Here is an 18,298-nt window from a genome sequence, read left to right as displayed (position 1 = left end):
CTAGACTAGAATACTGCCTTAAATGAAACAATGGAGGCTATTTTTTTTCAATTGTTGCAAATTTTTAATGATACTGGGTTGGAGTACACTGAAAAATGAAAGGCTAGTCTAGGAGAAACTTTTATTTATAGTCAAGTTCATTCCGGAGATTCAAAGTGACATTTGTTAAAAAATCCAGTTCAAACAGATTACAGGAATATTATAATTAGTGAGATAAAAAGGTGGATGAAATAATACGTACCAGTTGCAAATCGTTGTAGGCAAATATTTTTAGAAAAGGGACAAATTTCTAGACTGTAAGGAATTTGTTAAACTTACTGATCATGTTTTGTGTTTGCCTGGTAGTAATTCAATAAGTGTATGCGTCAGCTGAAATGGAATTCTGCGTTGATCAATATTTAGACAACAGAAAAGTCATGGTATACATTCTATGAAAACTGTCAAACAAATCTTAAATCTGAAATATGACAAATTTTATGACAAAACATGCAAAAATCATAGTCTTCTTCGCAAAGTCTGTTCAACATCTAAATATAACATCATTATAGAGTTGAACCGAACTTATCTGACTTAGTTGTCGTAAGAGGCAAATGCATCACCAGACAATTTTTATATAGCACTTGAAAGCATTAAGGGCTTAAGTGCCGCTTGACTGTCTGAGAAGATGCAAATGTTAGCATGTCTATAATTTCTTTTAAGGCAGACATTTATACATTTTATTATTGAAGCTACTCCTGCCTGAAAAACTGTCGGCCAGTTTCCCATAGCTGTAGAATTTTTTATTCTGGGACCATACACTCCAGCACCTGTTCTGTTACCCATTTTCGACCCATCGGTATAGGACAGGATTGAACCATTACGAACATTGGGACCACCTTCATTCCATACTGAACGAGAAAATTCGATCACTCTGTGTGGAATGTCATAATTAGTCTTAGGTTTCATCCAATTACTGTTCATCTCTGAGGCTGGTGCAACGGTAATGAAATTCAGGTTGCTCAAGTGACCAGTTTTGTCCCCGTCTAATATTTTCTTATATCTTTTTAGCTTTAGAGAGGTTTTCTTAGCCTCCAGTCGAACTATATATATTTATTCTTCACTCGTATTAAATTTCAAAATTTTATTAATTGTAGCGTTCGAGGTAATTTTTGGCAACATGAGAAGGTCACCGAAAAACTCTTTAATATTCATTGAATAGACCATATATTTTTCAACCTGAGAAGGTAATAGAGGGAATTCCTGACTTAGGGGTTCATACATTTCCTGCTTTGGATAATAACCATGAATAAAAGCTATTACAACCATCTTCCCTAAGGACCATCTGCGCTGGTTCTCAATAGTTCATTTTGGACATGCTACTATAGAGTAATTCCAAATGAATTCGACAAATGACAAAACATGAGTATTTTTTATTCGAATGAAAGTTTGTATTCCGTTTGGGTTGGAGCAAATATGAGTTTCCCGTAACAATTGGGAATTTTTTTACTCAAGTGTAACTTTTGAAAAGTGCGTATCGATTTTAGTAAGAGAAATCTTTAATAATTTATATCTCAAAAACTATGAGTCGTACCGAAACCTTCGCATGCCAAATTTGGTATTTTCTTGATTAGTTTTCGAATCATGCAGAAATTTGTCTTTCATTTGTATGGCAGCTCCCCCTTAGAGAGGGTGTAGAGTGTCGAACCACCGTGTAAACATTTATTGCGCCCTAAAACCTCCATATACCTAGTTTGGCTTCGTTTGTTTGATTAACTCTCTAGTGTTTGTGTTTCATTTGTATGGCAGCCCCCCTAAGAGAGGGGGAGAAGTATCTAACCACTATAGAATCATTTATTGCACCCTAAAACCTCCAGATGCCTAATTTGATTGCATTTGCTTGAATATATATATATATATATATATATATATATATATATATATATATATATATATATATATTATATATATATATATATATATATATATATATATAATATATAAATGGATTTCTGTCCGTCTGTCTGTCTGATTCTAATGGACTCGGAAACTACTACTGAACCGACCACTCCCCACTCTCTAAGGGGGGGCTGCCATACAAATGAAACACAAATTTCTACATTACTCGAGAATTAATCAAGCAAACGAAACCACATTTGGCGTGTGGAGGTTTTAGGATGCAATAAATGTTTCCTCCGGAATGGAGAGGGGGTCCCATATAAATATTACACATATTTCAACCAAAAATATTCCAACCAAACATGACAATTGAAAATTTTCGGAAAACTTTGAAGGATAAAGGAAGAATTCGGAAAATTAAATTCCCATATATTCTACAATTACATAGTGACAAGTGCTGTTAGTCCGTTTGATGTTTGTGCTAGCGATATTGATCTTTGTTCGAAACTGGAAATGGATTTTAATGTGATGAAACGCACTCCTATATCTTCTTCTATCTATACCAAAAAAAAAGGATCGCCGGATGTGTTCATAAGAGCTGAACTCGAGGAAGTTTAGGGCTGTCCGATTTAGGGCTATCTTTATTCTATCATATTTTTTGTATCAAACAATTCTTCCATGAAACGGAGAAACATGTTATTTGCAAGTGGTTGAAGAATCTTGAACGAGAATTGTGTCTGAAAATAATTTGATATTATAATGATGAGTTTTGTTAGAAATACTAGGAATTTTATAGTAAAAGGTAAATTCAACGGGATCGATTAAAAGATCAATCAATGAACAGTTCTGGGATTGGCTCGATAAAGTCGATCGAAAAATACTGGTCGATCGTGATGAACAAATTGGAAATAAAGGTCAGATTGTGTTTTCGAGTGTGATCAGGACGGGATAAGAACGACATGCGTCAATTCAATTGAATCCTAATAATTTGGTTGCTAATGGTTGAAACTGTCTAATTTCAATAAAGATGAAGTGACTGGCGCTTATTTTAAATATATTCAGTAAGATCATTAAAGTGCATACAGTGATAGACATTCGTTTAGCCACACTTGAAAAAAAGACGGGTGGGTAATATCGGGGACATAACCGGAGTGACGTAGGACTATACAAAGGGGACAGCTTTTGTTAAATATATATTTTAAATATATTGTTTTATTTTCTTCTCCTACGTGAATACCTACCTATCTACCTGAAAAATTGATTAGTTTACTGTTTACTCTTCATGAATATGTTGATGGTTCTGAAAAGAACCTTTGGTGTTGTGTTTTTGTTATCACTCGATATTCCCATCTTGTTCGGTTAAACCTTCCTGTTTAGCTATTGCGTTTGCCACTCGCCGCAGCTTTCACAGTTGGAAAATTTCTTCCCATCCAGCTTGTGACATATTGTTCAGTAAATTACATTTAATGCGACGTGCCGGAGAAACACTTTGCCACTCACAGAATCTAATTGTTGCCTTGATGAGCGCCGAACCGAAGCTGCTCTGTTCTTGATGCGGGTTTTCTGATTGTCGTGAGCAGCTTTGCAAGCCAACTCGAGCACTCCGAAACTCTATAATCGCTGTTAGGTATACTGGTGCTCCGGCACCAATCCGTTCGGCCTAGTTACCCTTGCGGAGCAATCAGTGAATGCGACCAACAGGGAACTGGAGACCTGCACGGTTCGAGTGAGACTTTGCCTTTCCCTTAACTTGTCCTCCTTTGTCACGTCCACGATGTCGATGCCGTACAACCACACGGATTTACGGTTTGAAAGAAAATAAGATATTTTTTGGGGTCCGCGTGTTTTATACTCTAGCGGTACACACTCACAGGACAGAGACAAATCGGCAGACTCAGCCAGAGGGGCGAGCCCAACGAGACGAACGAATGAGCGTTAAAAGGGAGCGATGGAAAAAAAATACATTCATTACGATTTGTTCGCTCGTTGGATTCACATGTAGGCTAAAAAGGGTCATTTTCAGGATCACAAAGTTATCTTCAATCTAAAGAGTTTATTGTTTTGTTGTCACTCGATATCCCTATCTTGTTCGGCTAAACCTTCCTGTTTAGCGATTTGTTGCCACTCGCCACAGCTTTCAGAGTTGGAAAATTTCTTCCCATCCAGCTTTGTGACATGTTGTACAGTAAATTACATTCAATGCGACGTGCCGAAGCGCCACTCAGTGTCGCATTGGAGGCGATTTTAACCTGTAATTGAACATTTGCGATGACAGTGGTAAAGTGTCGACTTTCAATGTGGGGTCATAATTTGGATCTCTATGTTTACAAAAAAGTCCAACTAAATAAATCGCATTACATGTCCGTCCAATTAGCTAAATGTCGAACTAATTGTAAATAATTGTATTTTCAATCTGGAAACAATTTAAGAATTGGTGAAAATTGAATAATCTGGAAAGTCCCCAACTATCAATTAGCTCAGAACAACTGCCAAATTCACATACTCATCATATCCTGGCAAACAAAATTATGAAAAAAATCAATTTGTGTTTTATTATTATTTTGGATAATGTTTTAGAAAGCATTGAACTGTATTTCCTAAACTCTTTTTTGGAAGGTTTAATGGCCCTGAAAAGCGCCTTGTTTTATGGAATGGTTCCAATTTAGAAAACTTTGTACTCGTGGTTTTGAAAAAAACCATTTCGAACGCCCTCGATGCCGCCTTATTCTGGATTTGCCACCAAATAAGTTTGTATAAAGAACAAACTTTTTTCTTCTGCTACCTGATGCCGTTTTGCGATTACCACTCGTTTACCACTCGCCACTCGCTGCAACTGCCTGTTGTCTTGATGTCCACAGAACCGAATGTGTTCTGTTCCGAATGCGGGTTTTCTTATCGTCGCGAGCAGCTTTACCTGCTAAATCGATCACTTCGGCGGCCGAAACTATATAACGCCGGCTAGGTGGACTGGTGCACTGGTACTAACGCGCTCGGCCTAGCTACCCTTGCGGGAACTCCAGATCAACACGGTTCGAACGGGATTTTGCCTTTCCCTTCACTTTTCCTCCTTTACCATGTCCAGACATGGCTGCTTGGGTTGGTTTGTTGATGTGTTGTGATGCGAACCGATGTGGTGTACGGTTTGAATGAGAATGGTCGTTACGGCAGCGGAGCGGGGATTTTTAAGCTGACTGGCTGGCTCGAGAATTACGCATGTGTGAGACTGCGACCAATGTTTCGTTCATTTTTTCTTTTTCCTTTCCAAACGTGGTTCATTCTATTTCGCTGCTGCTCTGGTTGTCCGTTTTGGTCGGTACGATTTGAGGAGCACAAAATGGACCAATCAAAAATGGGCACATAGTGCATTTTGACAATGCTTGATATTTCACAATTATTCAATTATTTATCTCAAGAAAAATGAAATGTTATTCGTTTTGATAGATGCGTAGATATATTTCCTATCAATTGATGCAAAAACCTTTGCGATCTATTGAGAAATGCTCGAGTTATAAGCGTTCCAAATCTTGCATTTTTTCCTACTTGTTCAGTGCCTAGATTTCCATTTCACCCCCTATATCTTCCGGCTAGACGTAGTCCTACGTCAAAAAACTTGAAACACTTACAAAACAACTAGGAATGTTCTTTCTATCGGAATACTTATTTGCTGTAGTGATAGTATATTTAAGTCAATTTTATTGAAAGGACGTGCGTCACAATCACACACACAAGGCAGCATCGGTGGATATAAACATTCAAACGTTGTTTTTCCCGAGACATACGTTTAGCCGCAGGGCATAAAAATCGAGTTTTCGCATAATCACCAAGCCTTTATCTGTGTTTTTTGAAAAAATACTTGGGAATATTCAATTTACAAGATAAATATTGTATGATCGTAACAAAAATTGGTCGATCTGAGAAAGTGGTACGGAATTTCTTTAAATAGTACCAGAAATATGGGATATAACGACCAACAAATGGGAACACCAAAGTTACTTTGCGTCTGAAAGGTTGAATAAGACACGAAGTAACCAGGAAACGAGGTCAGGTCAGGCCCATACATTAAGGCAGAATCGGAAAAGTATCTTCAATTACTGGAGGACGTTTTGATTGGCCATATTGAGAATAACGCTACCGAGGATGTCGTTTCTTCAGCAGGATTATGCATAGATCCACGTTTCCAAGCAATCGAAGGCATGGTTTGCCGAGAAGGACATTCCGCTTCTTGAATGACCTGCTTACAGTCGATTGCAATCCCATAGAGAACCTATGGAGAATATTGGCCGAGATGGTCTATGTAAACGGATGACAATTTGACAACATTTCCAGTCTCAAGGCAGTAATTCAGGAATGTTGGGCTATAATCAATATGGCAACACTTTTGAAAGCTGTCTGACTCGATGCCAAATCGAGTTTTCAAAGTGATCCGAAATGGAGGTGGACATACTTAATATTAGCTACCGATTGGACTCGAAATTTTCCGCACAAATTTTCTTTTATTGAAATTTTAAGATGCGGCTAAACAAATGCCCACTCTGATTCCACATATTTGAATTACTTAGAAAACAAAAAGTGAATTTATACTTTTTTTTAGAATGAATTCGATGAAAATAAACGATTGTCTTTCATGAGCAAAACTGTACGAAGAATTGACTTATTTTTAAAAATATTGAGGAAAAATAGGGTGCGGCTAAACGAATGTCTACCACTGTAGAACTTCCGTTTTGCAGAGTTAAATACTACGATGAAAAATCAAAACTTTTCATTGTTATTCCAAAAACATAGGAACAATACTGTAGCGGAATTTGAATTGTTATTGTTATTGAAACGCTTTCGTTAAATGATCACTCTTCTTCAAAAAAAAAAAACAATTCGGTAAAGGTGTAATTTCAATGCCATTTGTGAGAGTAGCGCACCCGTTCGAGTCGACCACTGCAAAGCCGAATCCTTCTATACACATTCGATGCGAACCAAAGAAGAACGCATACAAACTTCACCTGCACTAAAATAATTCCAACAAAAGTGATTGATGATGGTTTGATATGCGTACGGTTTGTTTTCATTGCCGCAACAGCATTTTTTGCAATTATAAGCAAACATCTTGTTATAACAAGCGAACGCTATAGTATTGCTTACCGGGATATGCGGATCGCGTTTGTTATGATGGTTCATTCTTCATCAAAGTCCAAATCAACAAAGATAAACCAGGAAATAGTTTCAAGATTTTTTTTAAATGCGCAAAGTGCTAGATCGTTGTTGGTCAGGATAGACGATTAGTTCAACGATCGCTTATGAGTATAATAGAATCTATGACATGATCACATATCGAAGGTTTTTGTTGACACTAAGTGGAGATATCTATGTACAAGCATCTTTTGAGTGGATCACAGATGCGCTTGGAAATATTTTTCGGGCTGATCATTGGTAGAAACTGGCTTGAGAACTACGAAGCCACCATCGCACCAAATTTTCACTTACTCAGATAATTAGTTCTAAACTTTCGTAGGAATAATATTGATATTGCCTCCGAGGGAAAAATAAGATTGATATAAATCACTAGATCACAATACTCGGGTTTTTCTTGCCATATGTTTCCTTTCTTATTACCTTCTAACACACATCGACGAACCAAAGTTCATTAGAGCATAAGAAATAATCATCGAAAACAAACAAACCTGGCATATGATTGCAAGTTACAATTCAACAACAGACAGAAAACAAGCGCAAAATTCCCACAGTTGGTAATCCGATAGACATTGTAAATAGTGCACAAACAATGAACACAATCTAGCGAATCGTACAAATGTACACACAGTGCCACTCTTCTGCGTTGAAATAATGCACCACAATGATTTATATTTCTTCGATTGAATTTGATTGAATTGCTCGAACCTTTTTGTATTTAGTTTCACCGAACGATATTTGTAGCTGCTGTATTTTCCTAGGCTGCCTCCGAAATAACTCCAATTTCGTTGTTATTTTTCTGTTGCACTCCAAACCCACAAAATGGGACTTGCAACTTTTACACCTCACACTTGTAGCTCAACCGCCAACAACAACAACAACAACGGATGCCCACCACTGTAAACCTGGAAATTTTGCACAAATTTCTATTTTGCTATTTCCACGCGCGTACGGACGCGCAAATCACGCCTAGCGTTGGATATCGCGTGAGATTGGGAGAGAAAAGCGAAGCGCCGGCCGAATGCTTTTCGCGCAATCTTTTTTTTTATTATTATTGGAAGTTTGTTTTGATCCCGCGCGAAACATGCGATAGGCACCGGAAGCTTGACTGTGAACCCGCGAAGGTACTGGACCCCGTTCGACCGACTGCGTTGAACGATGAGCGAGAACTAACGAAGCCTCCAGCGGAACAGCTGGTAGAAGGTTGCTCTTCAGTTCAACAAACCGGGTTCCCGCCTGGGGATATGCGTGCAACATAGCGGTTCGGGTCTACCCGATCAGTGCACACGGTTCGGTTTCGGTTCAACATTCTGCTCTGAGCATGGATACGGAACAATGCTATGTATTGAGCAAAAAAATCCGAGAAGCTCGTATACCGCGACGTGAAGGGTTCGATGAAAAGCTTGCGATGTTTATGAAGTTTGAAATATATTACGATTGTAGGGATGTTGCTAAGTCGTATATATCGCTGTTCACCGTTTAGCTATTTTCGAATATCATTTATGATTCAAATTACCCACTCCGATTTCTGCATGCACAATTATAAAATTTCAGCACGCAAAACTATAAAATAAAGGGGAGGGGTATATTATTTTTAATGCATGCTTAAAAGAAACGTGCCAAGTTTGAGTTGACTAAATTTTAGCCTAACACCTTTTATTTATTTCTATTCTGTGAAATGTCCTTCTTTATGTGACCGAATTATAACTGAAACAGGTTTTAACGCTGGATTTTCAGATTCCAAAGGTTAGTATATGTTTGCTTAGACTTCCTAATTCTATTTCTAATTTTATTTTCTTTCTTCCAATTTCTATTTCCCATTAAATTCAATCAATCCTTTCATCCATTAATTTTGTATCAACTAATCCTTTTGTTTATTTTCTTCATCATAGGTCTTTGTACTCGGATACATGTTTTGTTTATTGATCTTCTAATTGTGTTCTTTGTGATTAAATTCTAATATATTTTATTTTTCAGCATAAATATAAATATGTATGAGCAATCCGACTATTTGGGATGGATCAAATTAATAACCAAAACGGAAATAGAATGGATAACATGGAAAATGAGACGATCATGAAATTTTGTAAATATCTCACAATAGGTTTTTTTCGTATTTTCCAATAAACGTTCATCCCAATGTTGTGTACATTCCGATGAACATTTTGCCACAGACCGTGTTTTCGTATTAGGCTTCTGTGCGTAATATAGTTTTTGTACATAGCTTGAAATTCATTTTTTTTGCCGTTCTTGTTTAAAGCTCTCAAGCTTAATTATTTGATTATATACTGTAACCGTTGGTTCCAGGCGCAGTTTGGGATCCACTCAAATTCCATATACAGTAATCGTTCGCTAACTCTGCTGCCGGCGACAGACGCTTTTTGAAGGCACGCCTACGGGACTCGAAAATAATGGACACAGTGAGGACGTATCTGTCCTTCCTCCACGACCAAACAACGGCTGTTTGTATTCGTGGAATTACAAGAACTAGTGCATCAGTAATGCTCGCAGCTGAAGGTCTACCAACAGATACAAACCTTTTGCGTGAAATTTTCCTGGAAGTACACGAAGAGCTGGGAGTTTCACGCATTGACGCCTTGGCAGACCTCACATCACACCGAGCATTCCTGTCCAGTGAACACACGCAACGGCTACAACATGCTAGGGAAGCATCTACAAAGTTCTACAGTCCGCTAAATTTTCAACGACGATGACGCGCCCCTTAGAGGGAAATAGTAGTCGAAAAAATCAAAATAGTAAAGTAAGTAGAATTAGTCTTTCAAAAACTTCTCCGCCTTCTCAACAGAATGCGACTGAAATTTTGATATACTGTCAAAACTTCAATCGCATGAAAAGCCCAGCAAAAATGAAGGAAATTCATCAAAATCTTTTACCCGCTTCTTTCAATGTAATTCTTGCAACTGAAACTAGCTGGGACGAAAGCGTAAGAAGCGAAGAAGTTTTTGGAAATAATTTTAACGTATTCCGGCACGACCGCAACTTATCGTTATCTCAGAAGAAGTCTGGAGGAGGGGTCCTCATTGCCATTAATGCAAATTTCACTTCTGAGGAACTTATAACCGAAAAACATAAAGAATTTGAGCATGTATGGGCAAAATTATCTATAGCTGGCGAAGTACACATATTTGCTTCTGTGTATTTCCCACCCGAACATGCAAATAAAAAGTCGTATGAATTATTTTTTCAGACGGCAAATCGAATTGCAGAAACACTAGAACCAGAAGTGAAATTGCATATCTATGGCGACTTCAATCAAAATAAAGTAGACTTCATTCCCGATAATGATAATGAATGCATTCTACTCCCAGTCGTCGGGGAAAATGAAACCCTACAATATATATTTGACGAAATTGCACATCTCGGTCTTAACCAAATAAATCATGTAAAAAATTTCCAAAAATATTATCTAGACCTATTATTCACTAACATCACCGACGACTTTTGTGTGAATGAGTCCATGACTCCTCTTTGGAAAAATGAAAAATTTCACACAGCAATTGAATACTCAATCTTTATACATAATAGACAATTGCCCATCGACTGGGAGTATGAAGAAGTACCGGAATATAACAAGACGAACTTTGAAGCAATCAAATGTAGCCTACAAGCCATAGAATGGCAAACTTTATTAAACAGCGAACGAGATGTCAACTTAACTGTACATATTCTTCACGAAATTCTGAATAACATAATATCAGAATTTGTGCCGAAGAAAAGAAGACGAAGATATTCAACCAGCAAATATCCTATTTGGTTTAACGTTCAAATAAGAAATCTAAAGAATAAAAAACAAAAAGCACATAAAAAATACAAAATAGACAAAAGTCATCAAAATTTGCTTGAATATCAAAATATTTCCCAAAAATTAAATTTTGCAATTAAAAGTGCACACGAAGAGTACAATAGAAAGGTCGAAACTGAAGTCAAATCATGCCCGAAGAAATTCTTTAATTACGTAAAGTCTAAGCTCAAAAGCAATAACTTCCCATCGCAGATGCATCTCGATGAGGATGTGAGGAATTCTTCGAACGAAATTTGTAATCTCTTTGCAAATTTCTTTCAGGAAGTATATACCACATTTTCCGAAGAAAATCGCGATCGGAACTACTTTTCATTTTTACCGGATTATCCAAATGACATATCGGTGAACTATCTTTCACAACAGGAAATATGCCATGCACTAAAAAAATTAGACGGAACAAAAGGACCAGGACCTGACGGAATAGCACCTATATTCCTAAAGAACCTGGCTGAGGAACTCACCCTTCCCTTACATTGCATTTTCAATATGTCACTACAAACTGGAATATTCCCAGAAAAATGGAAACAATCTTTTTTGGTACCTATCTTTAAATCAGGCGCTGAATCTGACGTACGTAATTATCGTGGAATTGCCATTATCTCTTGCATTCCTAAACTATTCGAAGCAATAGTCAACGAAAAAGTCTTCCAACAAGTAAAGAATAGAATTACGTGTATGCAACATGGCTTCTTCAAAGGCCGTTCAACTGCAACTAATCTGTTGGCTTTTGTGACTTTTATTTTGAATGCAATGGAAAATGGCAAACACGTAGAAACTCTTTACACTGACTTCAGTAAAGCCTTTGACCGCATCGACATTCCATTACTACTCTTCAAATTGCAGAAAATAGGAATGAAACAAAGACTCCTAAACTGGCTCAATTCTTATCTAACAAACCGTGAACAAATTGTTCATTTTCAAAATTCTCTTTCAAATCCAGTAAAAGTCACATCGGGAGTCCCACAAGGCTCTCATCTTGATCCTCTTCTTTTCATTCTGTACGTTAATGACATCTCCTTCGTTCTCAAGCGTATCAATGTACTTGTGTATGCCGACGACATGAAGCTTTTCGCGGAAATTGGAAATGAAAACGACATCGAAGCATTTCGAAACGAAATACATGTATTCCATACTTGGTGTGATAAAAATCTACTAACAGTGAATGTGAAAAAGTGCAACTCTATAACATTTAGCAGAAAAAAACATGTACCAAATATTGTAATATGTCTTGGAAATCAAAATGTAGAAAAATGTGAAATAGTTAGAGATCTAGGCGTCGTCCTGGACTGTAAACTCACATTCATAGAACACTACAACTCTGTAATAAATAAGGCGAATAGTGTGTTAAGTTTTGTCAAACGCTTCTCACATAACTTCCAGGACCCATACACAATAAAGCTTTTATATATTACATATGTAAGGCCTATTCTGGAATACTGTAACATCGTTTGGAACCCGTATATGGTCGTACATGAAGAACGCATTGAGTCAGTCCAGAAACAGTTTCTTCTATTTGCACTTCGTAAACTCAACTGGACCTCATTTCCACTTCCTTCATATGAAGCACGTTGCATGCTCATAAACATCCAAACACTAAAAGAACGCCGTGAATTTGCAATGCTTTCTTTTGTTAATGACCTAATTTCGCAACGAGTACAGTCAGCTGAATTACTAGAAAAACTAAATTTCTATGTACCTGGGCGTCAACTAAGAACGCGAAATTTGTTTCTAACCAAAACATCCAGAACAAATTATGCAAATAACGCCCCTATCAATCGCATGATGCGTATATACAATCAGCACTGCGAAATAATTGACACAACAATGAATAAAAAACAGCTAAAAAGAAACATGTACCGCAAAAATAATATTTAACCTAAGAAAACATTGTAACATTAGTGTATAAGTGTGTAGTCTACATTTGTTTGACGAAATGAATAAATAAATAACTGGTCCTGGTTTAACTGGCCGCTGTTTAACTGGGCGAACGTTAACTGTTCCATGGAACAGTTAAAAAGCAGAATTTCGTAAACAATCTACGCCAAAATGGAAGATTTGCTGTGAGGGGCATTCGAATGTAATTTGAAATGTTATGAAAATTTACATTATTTTCGCATGTCAAAAACATTGATTAACACGTTGAGTGCCACGGTTTTATAGCGACTCTATGGACATTTTTAAATGTATTAGGGCCATCGTTTCTTATCATAATGGAAGGTATTTTTGTTCGAAAGGGAACGCTTGTAAGTTTATACGCTTATATTAGTTACCTTTATTATGATATACTGTCAGTCACCGGTGACTGACGCTACCTGATCGAAAGTTCGGTGTCAGTCACCGGTGACTGACGTGGCAGGCAACCTGTTAAACTACAGAAAAATAATTTTCTCAAATTATATTTCATACCTGTTGTTGCACTCAATGCGAAACATCCATTGGAATCCTTTTGTTTATCCAATTACATGAACAACGCGAATCAAACAATTCATCGATATTATTTGACATTCAACATGCGAAATAAGCATATTTGCGTCTCAATTATCCACTTCCGAATTCATTCCCTTCCTTTCATCAAATGCTCTAAGTTTTTCTAAGTTTTTGCATGACATAATTTCTAACAGCAACACGTTTCGACGTGCAACTAAAAGCACAAAACAGCCACGCGCAACCGAAAAGGAAAAGTGTCCCATCGCAAAGCAGGGAAACAAAAGGAAATTGAACGGTGAATGGCGTGGATTTGAGTTACTTTCTTGGGGGAAACTTTTTTTATGCGATCCCTATATACCGCACAAAAAAAGTTTTTTTCAAAATGTGTACCGAACACGATTTTTTAAAGATGCTGGTGAAGTTTTGCACGATTTTTTATGCGGCTTTTTTGTGCGGTCCCTATTCCCCGCACAAAAAAAAGGTTTGCCTGTATAAAAAGTTTTTGAGAAAAAGGATTTAAATTTTTGAAATTTTTCAGCGCATTTTTTTTACAATTTCCTATATTTCAATCTTTGACCAGAATCATGTAGGTCTTATGGTTTTTAATTATATTTTTCATGTAAAAATTCAAGAAAAAAATATTTTTTGGAGGTATACAAAATTGTTTAAACGGCTTATATTTGAACACCCACAAAGTTTCACGGCAGATGGTGCTAGATAACTAGTCGAGTTGGCATGAAATTCGTCTATTGCAGGGGTTCTAAAAGTGGTTTCCCAGGGGTCTAAGATATCTAAAGATCGATCCCTATTAATTAACACAAGTTCATATTTGAAACTTTCAAGACACTGTATACGTTGTGTTACGTGAACCAGCTTGTTATAAGAATGACTAATATAATAGTAGAGAGTATTGTTTTTGTAATTTGTATTAATAATTATTAATTACACCAGAGGTTTACTGAATGTTATGTCTATTTATTGATGAGAAGATTACGTCGAGTGGCTATAGGGGTCGATGGTATCACTTCAATCTGGAAAAGGGGTCTCTGGCCAAAATAGTTTGAGAATTCGTGGTCTATTGAAACACCTTCCGCACGTATTTGCTTCAAAACGAATTTATTGCCCAATAATATAAAGCAAAATTAAATTAAATTGATGATAAGTAGTAGCTAGTAAATTAAGCTATCAAAATTACCATAGGGTTGCTTTCCAAAAACATGAAAAATTACCAAAGTTGCTGTTCGATTTTCGAGCAGCTGGCCGTTAATGGATTAATAACTTGAGTTAAATGTGCTGTTAGATAATCAAAATTTCCAAATGTAGGTAATTCCGATTACCTCATCAATATTTTGTTACATTGATCACATCATTGATTGATCATTCTGATTATTCTTCAAAATGACAAATTACATTGATTATATAAATATAACACAATAAAACGGCTACATAAAAATTGAGGGGGTAGTCTGAAACCGATCCTTGTTTGTTTGCTGTTTGATGTTTGCTGTTTTTCAGAGGAAAAAAATAAAGACAGTAATTAAGAATAATTTCTGACGATGATTTCACAATCACAAAAGATTACAAGATCCACAAGGTGGTGCTCGTACTCTATAATAGGGAAAGCAGGAAAATGACACCATAAAACCAAATTGTCAATGTTGGGACACATTTCCTTTGGTACTACGGGAAATTTAATAGATAACGCCAATCCAAGGGGGCTCGCCACCATTTTCGAACATGTGAAAAAACGTTACTTCTGATTTGTCCTCTGTATTCCGCTTACATACTATATTTTTCATAGTTATTACAAGTCTTACTATACAATCCAATACTGTACCCGCCAAAAAGTTATATTTTAAGTACTTTATTGCTTTTACAATTTAGCGGGTCGGTTCAGGATCACCCTACTCAATCCATAGCGATACCATCAACCAAAGTAGTACGAGCTTTCAATCATTTTTCACCACACTTGCGCGCAATATTGAACACAATTAAAAGCTCTTTCCTTTTTCCGTTCAACCGCAACAACCGTTCGCGGTCGCTTTTGGGTCCCAAACCCGATAGTGTAATCTCTATCAGATTGTAAGACACGAAACCCATTTTAAAATGTTAAAATTTGAATGGGAATTTTCATATTATGCTATTGAATTACCAGGTAATTAACAGGTATTGATGTCTCCTATTTAACCATTTGTTTATACATTTCCAACATTTTCACTGAAACTTTTCATTATAATATAAATTCATTTTCATTTTAGAGTGGTCCAAAAAATCATTTTTTTTCACTTTTTCCCAAAAATATATTTTTTTTAAATTCATAACTTTTGAACCACTCAACCGATTTAGATGACCGATATAGCAAATTGAAGTCAATAAGCTAACCTATTATTAAAAAATACTTGCAAAAAAAATAATTTTATTTTCGTGATTATTGGATGTAGTCGTTTTTTATTGTTTGCATGGCTTTGAACTAGAGGGCGCTATATTTTTTCTTGAAAGCTGAGAATTTTTAACATAAAATATCTCGATATCAGAGATTCTATTTTTTTCGATTTTCAGATTTGATTTTTAAAAGTTAAAAGAAAAAGTTCGAAAAAACAATTTTTCCCCCATTTTTTCCACTACAAAAATTCATACCTTTTGAACTATTTGACCGATTTATATGATCGACATATCAAATTGAAGCTTATGAGTTAATTTTTTTTTGAAAAATATAACTTTTGGGAAAAATTTGGATTTTCGTTTTGGTAATTGTTGATTGAGTTAGTTTTTCATAGTTTTCTCGGTTAAAGATAGAGGGCGTTATAATTTTTTAAATATTTTTTATGGAAAGCTGAGGATTTTTTACATAACACATCTCGATATCAGAGATGTTATTTTTATCGTTTTTGAGTTGTAATTTTGCAAATTTAACATGTTTTAAGTCTTCGTTCAATATTCCCATTTTCACTAGACTAGACCTATGCGATTAGAATCCAATCCTCCCGCCAGTGTGATATTTTTTTCAAAAAATGTTAACTTATTAGCTTCAATTTATTATGTCGATCATCTAAATAGGTTCAGTAGTTCAAAAAAAAGTCATTTTTGGGAAAAAGTGGAAAAAATGATTTTTCAGACCACCCTAAAATGAGTAACCATTACCATTAATCCTTTTACCAGTACTCACTATTGTAATATCAAATTATGTTCAGACTCAACTCTCGTTCAAGATTTTTCAATCACTTGCAAGTAACATGTTTCTACCTTACATGGAATACATGTTTGATTCAGAAAATCTAATAAAATGATGACATCTGAAATCGGACGATTCCTTCCTCGAGTGTTATCCTTACCCCTTTGCTTGCTTAGTTCTCGAGTTATGCAGAAATTTCTGTTTCATTTGTATGGCAGCCCCTTAGAGAGGGGAAGGAAAGTCGTATCACAATGAAAACATTTCTTGTCTCCTATAACCTCCACATGACAATTTTGGTTCTAATTGCTTGCTTAGTTCTCGAGTTGTGTAGAAATTTGTGTTTCATTTGTATGGCAGCCGCCCCTTGGAGAGGGGGGAGGGATCTCGTACCACCATAAAAACATTTTTTGCTTCCTGAAACCTCCATATGTCAAAATTGGTTCCATTTGCTTGATTAGTTCTTGAGTTATGCAGGAATTTGTGTCATTTCATTTATGTGGCAGACCCCCCCCACCCCTTATAACGGGAGGAGGGGTCTCAAACTATCATGAAAACCTTCCCCGGCTCCAAAAACCCCTATATACATCCGATCGGTACAGTAGTTTCCCAGTCCATAACAATCAGACAGAAAAACAGACAGAAATCATTCCATTTTTATATATATACAGCCATTCCATGCCAAACCGATATAGTACTTCTCAGATTTTCGTCAAAAGTGGTAATTTTATGCTTAGTCGCGAAGCATTAGACCCGTTTTTTTTATTTTTGTCATTAGAGTAACCATTACCATTTTAGGGTGGTCTGAAAAATAATTTTTTCCACTTTTTCCCAAAAATGACTTTTTTTTGAACTACTGAACCTATTTAGATGATCGACATAATAAATTGAAGCTAATAAGTTAACATTTTTTGAAAAAAATATCACACTGGCGGGAGGATTGGATTCTAGTCGCATAGGTCTAGTCTAGTGAAAATGGGAATATTGAACGAAGACTTAAAACATGTTAAATTTGCAAAATTACAACTCAAAAACGATAAAAATAACATCTCTGATATCGAGATGTGTTATGTAAAAACTCCTCAGCTTTCCATAAAAAATATTAAAAAAATTATAACGCCCTCTATCTTTAACCGAGAAAACTATGAAAAACTAACTCAATCAACAATTACCAAAACGAAAATCCAAATTTTTCCCAAAAGTTATATTTTTCAAAAAAAAATTAACTCATAAGCTTCAATTTGATATGTCGATCATATAAATCGGTCAAATAGTTCAAAAGGTATGAATTTTTGTAGTGGAAAAAATGGGGAAAAATTGTTTTTTCGAACCATCTTTTAACTTTTAAAAATCAAATCTGAAAATCGAAAAAAATAGAATCTCTGATATCGAGATATTTTATGTTAAAAATTCTCAGCTTTCAAGAAAAAATATAGCGCCCTCTAGTTCAAAGCCATGCAAACAATAAAAAACGACTACATCCAATAATCACGAAAATAAAATTATTTTTTTTGCAAGTATTTTTTAATAATAGGTTAGCTTATTGACTTCAATTTGCTATGTCGGTCATCTAAATCGGTTGAGTGGTTCAAAAGTTATGAATTTAAAAAAAAATATATTTTTGGGAAAAAGTGAAAAAAAATGATTTTTTGGACCACTCTAAAATGAAAATGAATTTATATTATAATGAAAAGTTTCAGTGAAAATGTTGGAAATGTATAAACAAATGGTTAAATAGGAGACATCAATACCTGTTAATTACCTGGTAATTCAATAGCATAATATGAAAATTCCCATTCAAATTTTAACATTTTAAAATGGGT

At 35.8% G+C, this 18,298-nt stretch overlaps 1 protein-coding gene across 2 annotated transcripts in view; it reads right to left on the bottom strand.

Annotated features, from left to right (window-relative positions):
* Positions 1-8,238, bottom strand: part of LOC129777195 (protein rolling stone-like) — a 109,015-nt gene extending 100,777 nt beyond the window's left edge. The window contains exon 1 of one of the 2 annotated variants that reach the window (XM_055783321.1): positions 7,765-8,238. The gene's annotated coding sequence lies outside the window, so the exon portion shown is untranslated. Of the gene's footprint in view, positions 1-7,547; positions 7,706-7,764 lie in introns of those variants that run through there. The other variant, XM_055783322.1, reaches the window with a different exon arrangement.
* Between the last annotated feature and the right edge of the window lie 10,060 nt (positions 8,239-18,298).

The sequence above is a fragment of the Toxorhynchites rutilus genome, chromosome 3, assembly GCF_029784135.1.
Source record: "Toxorhynchites rutilus septentrionalis strain SRP chromosome 3, ASM2978413v1, whole genome shotgun sequence".
Lineage (NCBI taxonomy): Eukaryota > Metazoa > Arthropoda > Insecta > Diptera > Culicidae > Toxorhynchites > Toxorhynchites rutilus.
Note: the sequence above shows the minus strand (reverse complement) of the source record. Positions and strands in the feature narration are given on the sequence as shown.